The sequence below is a fragment of the Dipodomys spectabilis genome, unplaced genomic scaffold (genome assembly GCF_019054845.1).
Source record: "Dipodomys spectabilis isolate Male_0828 unplaced genomic scaffold, ASM1905484v1 ptg000136l, whole genome shotgun sequence".
Lineage (NCBI taxonomy): Eukaryota > Metazoa > Chordata > Mammalia > Rodentia > Heteromyidae > Dipodomys > Dipodomys spectabilis.
The window spans coordinates 1566884-1578987 of NW_024870813.1; the positions used below are offsets into that span (position 1 = coordinate 1566884).

Genomic DNA, 12104 nt, shown 5'->3' on the forward strand with positions numbered 1-12104 from the left:
AGCTGTTCCCTCTTTCCCTCTCATTCCCTCCCTCCCATTGCTACACTTGAGAAGGACGAGGACCTGTAATGAAAGGATAATTGTTTCAAGCCACCAAGTCTTGATATACTTTGTTACACAGCTGTAACAGACCAAGAAAGACACATACTAGGAAAATCCAAAGCTGGAGATATTCATAGACTTATAGGCCAAGGTTAAATTGAGATACAGAAAAGGCCCAGAGAGTGGGGTAGGGGAAGAGACAAATGGAAGTCTATATGAGTACATAAATTAAGCAGTTCTACCTCTTAGGGATCAGTAGGATAGACTGGTTTTGAGAGAGAAAAAAATCTGCAGGATAAAGACAGAAATTCTAAGTGTTGAATAAACAAATCCCAGAGGCAACTGGTTTTCTACTTCACTCCTGTCCATCAGCAAAGCACATTCCTTTCAACGGTGTCAGCTTTTTCTCCTTTATCTTGAGAGCCATTTTATGTTCCCAGTAATAATTTTTCTTTGTTAAGTTTGTTCATCTTGATTCAAGAGGCTTTCCCTAGGGGAAAGTATCATGATTCCAAAATTCTGTTTTTTTGTTTTGGGTCGTGGGGCTTGAACTCCAGGCCTGGGTGCCGTCCCTGAGCTCTTCAGCTAAAGGCGAATGGTCTACCACATGAGCTACAGCGCCACTTCCTCCAAAATTCTTGTACAGAACATGCTGAGAAGAGGAAGGCAAGGTGAAAGAGTAATGGAGTTTTAAAATATTTTTGTTCTTTGCTAGTCCTGGGGCTTGAACTCAGGGCCTGAGTGTTGTTTCTGAGCTTTTGTGCTCAAAGCTAGCATCCTTCCACTTGAGCCACAGCTCCACTTTTGGCTTTTTTTAGGGGTGCTTTACCTGGGGATAAGAGTCTCACAGAATTTCCTGCTTAGGCTGACTTCAAATTGCCATCCTTACATCTTAGAGTAGCGAGGATTACAGCTGTGAGCCACCGCTGCCTGGCTTTACTTTAAAAAAGAAAGAAAAAAGAAAACAATGAATGGGATCATATTTCACACATGGCTGATCTCTACCATCTGACTTATTTATCATGGAAAATTTCTTCTTCAAAATATTTTCAGGAGAAAGATACCACAATACTCAAAAGGTAGAAATGGGCAAACAAAGTAAAAGCTCCTTCATTTCCCTCCTTTGACTCAGGCTTTCTTCCTGTTAAGACAAGCTCTCCTCCCTTAACTTGTTCCCTTGGCCTTTGTCACCAGCTGAAGTATTATAGTGGCGGTGCAAGTTCTTGCTGTCTGCACTGTTTGGAGGCCTCAGGTTCGCTTCTCAGCAGCAGGGGTGAAGCCCGTGGCGGGTGGCGCTAAGGTTGATCTGTAGAGCGCAGCCCGAGGGAGGGGGGGGGGCAGTGCAGGTGTCCTTCAAGCCAGAGGGCCTACAAAATCCGGAGACAGAGGTTCCAGGAGAGGAAGGCGGGAAGTGAGATCCGGGCTCCGGATTTCTACAGCGCGTAGCTGTCTGCTGCCACAGCGCCTGCAGCAGGTGTCATCAGTTCTGCGCGGCCCAGCGGGGTGGACTGGTTCTTCTGTTCCGAGAACAGCTGGAGCCGGCACCGAGGCGGGGAAGGGCGGGAGACGCCGGGTGGATCGCCAGGAAACCGCGTCGAGACACCTGCGGCCTGGTGGCCGCCTCGGTTGAGCGCCCTTTGCCCAGCGAGTGCCACCTGGAGTCCAGGCTGGGGGGCGGGGTCGGACATGGGGATCGCCCCAGAGGAGGGGGCCAGGGCCAGGTGGGCGAGGCCCCTACTTCTGCAAAGAGGTGGGCGGGGTCTCCCTAAGGGAAGTGGGCGGGGCCACCGCTTCTCTAAGGCAGGTGGGAGGGGCCACCGCATCTCTCAAGGCAGGTGGGCGGGGTCATCTGTAAGGAGGTGGGCGGGGCCTCCGCTTCTCTAAGGAAGGTGGGAGGGACCGCCGCGTCTCTCAAGGCAGGTGGGCGGGGTCATCTGTGAGGGTGGGCGGGGCTACCGCTTCTCTAAGGGAGGTAGGCGGTGACGCGCCCGCGCAGTGCTCCGCCTCGGGCGGCCGGATCTGCGCGGAAGCTTCGGGCTGGACAGGCCAGCGTGGCTGGAAAAGCCAGCGGAGATGTCCACAGCCCCGCTGGCGGCCTCAGTCTCCCCCACTCCGTCTATCGAGTGGGTGGGCAAAGAAGGGAATCGCGGCCGAGCTACCCCGTCTCTGAGGAAAGTCCACCGTCCCCGCTCTGCGGAGACCGCGTGCAAGCGTGGGCCTGCCCTCCATCCTCCCGGACCCCGGCCCGGCCCGGGGCAGCGTGCGAGCGCGATCCCACCGGAGACGGCGGCGAGCCGAGCCCTGCAGAGGCGGAGCAGCCGGGCTCCTGTGAGCGCTGGGCCGCGCGGGGGTGCGCGGCTCCTCGGACCGCCGGTGCCACCCGCGCCTGGCCCAGACCGGCTCGTCCTCCGCCGGCGCGTGCCGCCGGGCCCCTCCCCGGGTCGTACGAGCGCCTCGAAGGTGTCGGCTGGCGACGCCAGGACCAGGACGCGTCCTCTCCACCCTGCTCTCGCGTGGGGACGGACGCGAAGGCCGGTCGTCTGGGAGTCGAGGGCCAGGACGGGGGCCCGTCGGTCGTCCCCTCCTCTCCCCGCGCGCCGGCAGCGGCCCCTGCGGGTGTGCGCCTTGCGCGGAGGCCTGGGACACCTTCCCCCTGGGCCTCGCGGTCCCAAAGCCATCCCCCCCCCCCCCCGGGCCCCCGCTGCCGCTTGGAATGGGAGAGTTCTGGGTTTGAACCAAATCTCCAATATAGAGACCTGTGAATCTTTCTGCAACCAATCCCTTATAACCACTACGCAGGCTGCGGAAAAGAACTTTGCCCCACATCGCACAATATCCTCGCTGGGCTCCATTCCAATCTCACCCATCCCCTTTCATAGTAATTACTTTCTTGGGCCGCCCCCTCCCCCTCCTCTTCCCCCTTTTCTCCTCCTCCTCTCCTTCTTCTTCTTCTTCTTCTTCTTCTTCTTCTTCTTCTTCTTCTTCTTCTTCTTCTTCTTCTTCTTCTTCTTCTTCTTCTTCTTCTTCTCCTCCTCCTCCTCCTCCTCCTCCTCCTCCTCCTCCTCCTCCTCCTCCTCCTCCTCCTCCTCCTCCTCCTCCTCCTCCTCCTCCTCCTCCTCCTCCTCCTCCTCCTCTCCCCTTTCTCCTCCTCCTCCTCCTCCTCTCCCCTTTCTCCTCCTCTTCCTCTCCCCTTTCTCCTCCTCCTCCTCCTCTCCACTTTCTCCTCCTCCTCCTCTCCCCTTTCTCCTCCTCTTCCTCTCCCCTTTCTCCTCCTCCTCCTCCTCTCCACTTTCTCCTCCTCCTCCTCTCCCCTTTCTCCTCCTCTTCCTCTCCCCTTTCTCCTCCTCCTCCTCCTCTCCACTTTCTCCTCCTCCTCCTCTCCCCTTTCTCCTCCTCCTCTCCCCTCTCTCCTCCTCTTCCTCTCCCCTTTCTCCTCCTCCTCCTCTCCCCTTTCTCCTTCTCCTCTCGCCTCTCTCCTCCTCTTCCTCTCCCCTTTCTCCTCCTCCTCTCCCCTTTCTCCTTCTCCTCTCGCCTCTCTCCTCCTCTTCCTCTCCCCTTTCTCCTCATCCTCTCCCCTTTCTCCTTCTCCTCTCCCCTTTCTCCTTCTCCTCTCCCCTTTCTCCTTCTCCTCTCCCCTTTCTCCTCTTCCTCTCCCCTTTCTCCTCCTCCTCTCCCCTTTCTCCTTCTCCTCTCCCCTTTCTCCTCCTCCTCCTTCTCCTTCCTCCTTGTCCTTCCTCCTCATCCTTCCTTCTCCTTCCACCTCCTAATTATTATTATTATCATCCAGATGTACCTCTCAAGGTGTTATAGGCCAGTCGTGCTCATTTTGTTGATGTCTTGTGAATCTCTCCCCCCTTTTTATGGGTCCTGGGGCTTGAACTTGGCCTGGGCGCTGTTCCTGAGCTTTTGTGCTTAAGGCTAGCATTCTACCACTTGAGCTACAGTTACACTTCTGGCTTTTTGGTAGTTTTAATGTAGATAGCCTGGGGTGGCTTCCAACAGCGACCCTCAGATCTCAGTCTCCTGAATAGCTAGGATGACAGATGTGAGCCATGGGCATCTGGCCCATGTTTTTGTTTGGTTTGTTTTTTTTGGGGGGGGGGGTTAAACGGAGCTTTGTCAGGTGTGATGGGATTTCTGTGTCACCTCACAGAAACAAACAGAAACCCCTGCAGAGATCCACTGCCACCATACTGGAGTGGAGGTCCTATGGAAAAGAAGCAGGCAGGCTCCTACATATGCATGAAGTCTTATAGTCTTTCTACCTTCCTTCCTACCTACCTCCCTTCCTTCCTCTCTCTCTCTCTTTCCCTCCCTCCCTCCCTCCCTTCCTCCCTTCCTTCCTTCCTTCCTTCCTTCCTTCCTTCCTTCCTTCCTTCCTTCCTTCCTTCCTTCCTTCCTTCCTTCCCCCCTGTCCCCTTCCCCTCTTTCCTTAGGTCTGAGACCAGGACTTGAAGTTGGTACCTGATGCTTTTGCTCATTTGGCCAGTGCTCTACCAACTGAGCACACTTCCAGCCCTAAGTTTTCTAGTCTTAGGATGCAGGAATGAGATCACCTCTTTCCTTCTCTCATCCAGATCAGCAAGGAAACAAGTAGCAAGTGTAGTTCAGGCATGGTAACTTCCATCTGTAATTCTACCTAGTTAGCATGCAGATGTTGGGAGGACCATGGTTCATGGATAAACTGGGATTAAAGATGAGCAAGACTGCATCTCAACAGACCCTATCTCAAAAAACAAAATCAAGCCCGGTGCCAGTGGCTTTCGCCTGTAATCCTAGCTACTCAGGAAGCTGAGATCTGAGGATCACAGTTCAAAGGCACCCCAGGCAGCAAAGTCCATGAGATTCTCATCGCCAGTAAACCACCAAAAAACTGGAAGTGGCACTGTGGCTCAAGTGGTAGAGAGCTTGTCTTCAGCTGAAGAGCTCAGGGCTAGCCCCTAGGCCAAGTTCAAGCCCTATGACAGACAACAACAACAACAAAACCCCCCAAACCAAAACCAAAACTAACAACAAAACCAACTGAAATGAAGCAAACAGGGATGGGGGCATGGTTTGAATGGTATAGCACCACCAAGCAATTTTGAGGAACTGATTTCAGATCTCAGTACTGAAACCAACCAACCAACCAACCAACTAACCAACCAACCAACCAACCAACCAAACAACCAACCAACCAACCAACCAACCAACCATCCAACCAACCAACCTTTGCTGTGGTTCCAGACTTCAAGTCAAATAACTACACACAGGGACATTGTGGAGAATAATTGCACTGCATGGAGGAGAGAGAAGAAAGACTTGTGTCTTGTGAGGGATCCTAAGCATCCCCTAATTCCTTTTTAACAGTTGGGTAGGAGGGTGGGGCTAGAACCATTCATAGACAAAATTCCAGGTCCTGGAGATAATTTTTGCCAGTCTGAAACATGGGCCTCACTTCCTACTCCTACTACAGGGCTCATAACAGAAGAGCTAGGAACAAAGAAATCCTTCCCCAGAGAAAACTAGGGTTGAATTTTCTTATGAAAATTGTGAAAGGATCCTAAATAAAATAGCACGGATTTTTTTTTTTTTTGCCACTCAAGTTAGAATAGTGGAAACCTCTTGAGTTTTCATTAGTGTTGGTAGTGAAAAATGTTATGGAGAAAAATGAGACAGAAAGGAGAGTGGTGCTATTTTATTTTAATTAAAGTGATAATTGAAATCTTTGTGCTGTGGGGGAATTGAGAGACATGATATTTCAGAAATTTTATAGGATGATCTCACGAAGGCCTGAAAAATGCACTTGAGGAAATCCAGTACCTTTTTCTTATTGGAAATGAAAATAACACACAGTGGAAATAGGAAGCGATTTCTTTCTTAATTGTGGACTCCCAAATGTTCTACCACTTAAGCTAACCCTCCAATCCCAATCCTTTTTTTTTTTTTTTTTGGTTGGTCGTGGGGCTTGAGCTCTGGGCCTGAGCACTGTCCCTCAGCTCTATAGCTCAAGGCTAGCGCTCTACCACTTGAGCTACAGCACCACTTCCAGTTTTCTGATGGTTTATTGGAGATAAGAGTTTCACGGACTTTCCTCCCGGGCTGGCTGTGAACCACAATCCTCAGATCTCAGCCTCCTGAGTGGCTAGGATTACAGGCGTGAGCCATGGGCACCTGGCCCAATCTCTTTTCTTTTAGTTCTCATTTTCAGATAACTTTTCCTGCTAACTTTACTGGAGGCTGGCCTTGAACTGAGATTCTCCTGCACGTACCTCTTGAGTAGCTGAGACTACAAATGTGACCACTACATCCAGTGCTGTTTTGAGATAGGGTCTTGCTAACATTGTGTGTGTGTGTGTGTGTATGCTGTCACTGATGCCTGAACTCAGAGCCTCTAGCTTCCATTTTTCCACTCAAAGCTGTCATTCTACCATTTGAGCCACAGCTCCATTTCTGTATTTTTTGCTAGTTCATTGGAGATAATGATCTCATGGACTTTTTTTTTTTTTGGCCTGGACTGGCTCACGAGTCTCACTTTTGTCTGGGCTCTATCTCCCTAGCTCTTGGGTACCTGAGTTACAGTCAGGTGCCATCACATTCAGTTTTTTGTTTTAGACATAGCATCTCATTATGTTACTTGGGATGGCTCATTTTTCTTGCTTACAATTAACTCTCCTACCTTATGCTTTCTTTTGTGGTTTTTGTATTTATTTAGTTTTCTAGACCCAGGACTACAGTGTGCTATAGTCTAGCCTATCATACAGATTTCTTTAGCATGAAAAACACACAGCTCAACTTCAAAATCAACAAGAACCCATTACAGTGCTCACTTCAGCAGCACATATACTAAAATTGGAATGATACAGAGAAGATTAGCATGGCCCCTGCACAAATTTGTGAAGTGTTCCATATTTTTTGCTTGATAAGAAATGCGCTCATTACCTTGCCCATGTAATTGTAACCCCTCTGTATGGTATTTTGACAATAAAATTAGTTAATTAATTAATTAAAAATTAAAAGGAGAACTGATTACTAGCAAATAGGTCCAGAAATATCTACCCTGAATGAGTCAGCAGGTAACATAAGCAGGAAAAGGATATTCCCTACAACTTAATTTTTTTTTGGCCAGTCCTGGGGCTTAAACTCAGGGCCTGGCCACTGTCCCTGAGCTTCTTTGCTTAAGACTAGCTCTCTACCACTTGAACCACAGCACCACTTCTGGTTTTTTTTTTTCCTTTCCGTTTATGTGGTACGAGGAATGGAACCCAGGGCTTCATGCATGCTAGGTAAGCACTCTACTGCTAAGCCACATTCCCACCCCCTATTCTTTTTTTTTTTTTTTTAAACTGTATTTTGCTTTTTATTTTTTGGTACTGGGGATCAAACCCAGGATGTTGCACTTGCTAGGCAAGTGTTTTGCCACTGAGCTACATCCCAGCCCTCCCATAACTTTAGAAAGCAGAATGATCTTAAAGTCATGAAAGCTGAACATCAGTGGCTTACATCTGTAATTCTAGCAATTCAGTTGGCTGAGATCTCAGGATTATGCTTCAAAGCCAGCCTGGGTAGCAAAGTTTGTGAGACTCTTTTATCCAATAAACAACTAAAAAAAATAACCCAAAACACACATACAAATACACAAAAACCTGAGAAGTGAAGCTGTGGCTCAAGTGGTTGAGCACTAGCCTTGAGCAATAAAGTTCAGGGACAGCACTTAGGCCTTGAGTTCAAACTCCAGAACCAGTCCACACGCGCGCGCGCACACGCACACACACACACACACACACAGAGTCATGACATAAGTTTAAGTGGTTAAGCTAAATATCTTTAGATGACATTGAATAAGAGAATAGAAGAGTATGAAGAATAAAATAATTAGAATGAAATCCAGAATAAATGGGGCCAGGATGTAGCTCAGAGGTAGAGCACTTGTCTAACATTCTCAAGGCCTTGTGTTTAATCCCCAGCACTGCAAGAAAACAACGAGCAAGTAAGCAAGGAAACAAAGAAAAAAACCAAACCAAAAAGCCAGGAAACAAACAACTCCCCAACCCTCCCTCCCCAGTCAAAATAAGGGAAAATGAACTTCTGGAGCTAACAGAATTATGTCATAGAAAAAAAAATAGAATCAGGCGCTGGTGGCTCACACCTGTAATCCTAACTACTCAGAAGGCTGAGATCTGAGGATTGTGGTTCTAAGCCATCCCAGGCAGAAAAGTCCATGATATTCTTTATCTCCAATAAACTAATCCAAAGAAAGTTGGAAGTGGATCTCTGGCTCTAGTGATAGAGCACTACTAACCTTGAGCAAAAGAAGCTCAAGGACAGTAGTCAGGTCCTGAGTTCAAGGACTCATAAACACACACACACACACACACACACAGTGAAACAACAAAATAAAAAAATGAAAAAACAAAATAAATAAACCTCAAACACTAAAAATACAAAAATGGTGAAAACCTTCTAATTTTTAAATTAAAAACATATTTCTAAAGAATATGATTTAAGAAAAGAGACCATATGGGTATTAGAAAAACACTGAAACCAAACTTTAGTGAAAACACTAGAAATCAAAACTTTTAGCTTGCAGCTAAAGCAGTGACTTTAAGGAAACCTTCAGATGGATTTAAAGATTAATTTCCAGATGGAAAGCCAAATTGTGCCATATTTAATAGAAAAATGTGGGAAGTTGCATTATAATGTCACAGTGGAGAACCAAATGCAGAAAGCAAAATGGGTAAAAGGAGAATTTCAAATATATTAAGAACAAAAAAGTAAATAAACAGCAATGGTAAGATAGACAGGGGGTAGGAGAGGAAATTTAGAATGTATATAATCACTTATTAATATACAGATTTATAACAAAGTCCTATAAAAGAGTAAAATAATAAGCAAAATAATAAGCAACCCTTTGGGCAAAGAGAAACTGCAACTGTCTATGAAGCTCAAACTCACTAATAATAAGGAAGTGGATTAAAAAATACATCACTATCATAGTGATGCATGACTGTAATTCCTTCACTTGGTAGGAGGAGGCAGGAACGTTGTTAGTTTGGGGCCAGCCTGAGCTAGAGACTCACTTAAAAAAAAAAAGAGATGTACCTTTTTGTTGTTGTGCCAGTCCAGGACATGAGCTTTATCCCTGAGCTTTTTTCTTGTTCAAGGCTAGTTCTCTACCACTTGAGCCACAGCACCATTTCTGGCTTTTTCTGAGTAGTTTATTGGAGGTAAGATTCTCATAGACTTTCTTTCCCAGACTGGGTTCAAACTGCAATCCTCTGATCTCAGCCTTCTGAGGAGCTAGGATTATAGGTGTGAGCCACCAGTGATCAGCATCAAGATATGTACTTTCTTTGGGTCGGTCATGGGGCTTGAACTCTGGGCCTGGCCACTGTCCCTCAGCTCCTCAGCTCAAGGCAAGTGCTCTACCACTTGAGCCATAGTGCTACTTCTGGTTTTCTGGTGTCTTATTGGAAATAAAAGTCTCATGGACTTTCCTGCCTGGGCTCCTGGGCTGGCTTTGAATCTCAATCCTCAGATCTCAGCCTCCTGAGTAGCTAGGGTTACCGGAGTGAGCCACTGGTGTCTGGCTGAGATATGTACTTTTATATACCCACAACTTAGAACATCACCAAGCTGATGAGTCTGTGGAAGAAATTCCATTGTATATTCTACTCATGGGAAAATGCACCAGTCCACTATAAAGGAGCAATTTGATAACTTAAATGTTTATATGACTTGTGATAGAGGCATTTGTCTGCTCCAGGGAAATCTTCTCAGGGATTCATAAGGGCTCAAGTGCAGAGATTGTCACTGTGTGACTGTCCATTACTCATCCTAGCAAAGTGGAAACAGGCTGATTTCACCTGGTGAGGGGGAAAAAGAGTGAGTGAACTAAGGAATGATGGGATCATAGAATACCTGAGTGCAGCAAAACTCGGGACCAAGAATTCCAGTTGCTAGCCAGGTGCTGGTGGCTCATGCCTAGAATCCTACCTACTCAGAAGGCTAAGGATCACTTTCCAGCTCCAGAAGGAAAGTCCATTAGATTATTATCTTCCATAAACCACCCGAAAACTGGAAGTAGAGCTGTGGCTCCAAGTAGTAGAGCACTAGCCGTGAATGTATGAGTTCAGGGATAGTGTCCAGGCCCAGAGTTCAAGCTCTATAACTGACAAAAAAAAAAAAAAAAAAAAGCAAAAAGCAGCCATCTGCTAAGGCCTCTAAACAGCAAATCCATGATGCAAGTAAAAGCAAGTTGTAACCTGATATGCACAGGATAATAATTTATACAAAATGAAAGCACACAGAAACTGTAATATACATCTATCAAAGTGTAGGAAAGTTAATTAGACCTTGCAGTAAAGAACTTAACTCAATAACTGATACTGCACATCAGCAGCAGGGTGGCGGAGGCTGGGAGAGAGCAGGCAGGGCCTCAGTTACCTGTGCAATGATTTATATCTATTACACAGAGAAAGAGCCAGCTCGACAGCAAAATGTCTTGGTTGCTGGATGCCTGTGGTTCCTGCCTGTAATCCCAACCATTTGGGAGGCTGAGATTGGGAAAATCACAATTCCAGGCCAGCCTAGGCAGAAAACTCCACTTCAGAGGAAGAAGCGGGTCATGGTGTCATGTGCCTGTCCAGTGAAGGGAAGCCTAAAGTAGTGACTCGAGGTCCAGGTGCCTAGCTGTACAGGATCAAAACACCATCTCAAAAATAATGAGCACAAACCAGGCACTGGTGGCTCATGCCTGTAATCCTAGCTACTCAGGAAGCTGATATCTGGGAATCGTGGTTCAAAGCCAGCCCAAGCAGGAAAGTCTGTGAGATGCTTATCTTCCACAAAGTACTCAGAAAAGTGGCACTGTGGGTTCCAGTGATAGAGTGCTCATCTTGAGCTGAGGAGCTCAGGGACAGTACCCAGGCCCAGAGTTCAAGCCCCATGACTGATAAAAAAAAAAAAAAAGAGCACAAGGAGGCATGGCTCAAGCAGTAGAATACCTGCTAGGAAGTGCCAGGGCCATAGTTCAAACTCTAGTGCCACTGAGCGGTGAGGTGCGGAGAATGTCCTGGGCTATTTTTTTTTTTTTGGGTCCGGTTGTGGGGCCTGAACTCTGGGCCTGGGCACTGTCCCTCAGCTCTTCAGCTCAAGGCTAGCGCTCTACCACTTGAGCCACAGCGCCACTTCCAGCTTTTTTCTTTTTGCTTATGTGGTGTTGAGGAATCGAACCCAGGGCCTCATGCATGCAAGGCAAGCGCTCTACCACTGAGCCAACTTCCCAGCCCCTGGGCTATTTTTTGCTGAATGGTTATTTTTGTGTTCTTGCATGTTTAAAAGTCTTATAACAGCCAGACACTGGTGGCTTATGCTTGTAATACAAACTACACAGATGAGATCTGAGGATTGTGGTTTGAAGCCAGCCCAAATTGGAAAGGCTGTGTGACGTTTATATCCAATTAATCACCAAAAAGCTGTGGCTCAAGTGCTAGAATGCCAGCTTTGAGCAAAAATGCTCATGGAGAGAACCCTGGCCCTGAGTTCAAATCCCAGTACTGGCATAAACCCACAAAATTCCTTTTTTCCTTTTTTTTGGGTCGGTCATGGGGCCTGAACTCTGGGCCTGGGTGCTATCCTTTAGCTCAAGGCTAGCACTCTACCACTTGAGCCACAGCACCACTTCTGACTTTTTCTGCTTATGTGGGGCTGAGGAATCAAACCCAGGGCCTCATGCATGCAAGGCAAACACTCTACCACTGAGCCACCTCTACAGTCCCCACAAAATTATATATATATATATGTATATATATATATATATAATTGTAAAAATACTGTGCAGAGGGGTTACAGTTACATGAGTAGGGTAATGAATACATTTCCTATCGAGCATTGTTACCTCCTCCTTTGTTTTTCTCCTACTATTCCTTCCCTCCCCACCTCCCCTACTCCTCCCTCCCCCAACCCCTGAATTGTTTTTTTTCTTTCTTTTAATTATCTTTAAGTAGTTGTACAAAGATGTTTCCATTCTACAAAACAGTATATGAGTACAAAGTGTCTGACAACATTGTCACCCATCTCTC

The 12104-nt window shown here is 47.2% G+C and overlaps 1 pseudogene; it reads left to right on the forward strand.

Moving 5' to 3' along the window:
- The first annotated feature begins 6843 nt into the window (after positions 1–6843).
- On the forward strand, positions 6844–6937 carry LOC122116608 (annotated as a pseudogene).
- Positions 6938–12104: the final 5167 nt, after the last annotated feature.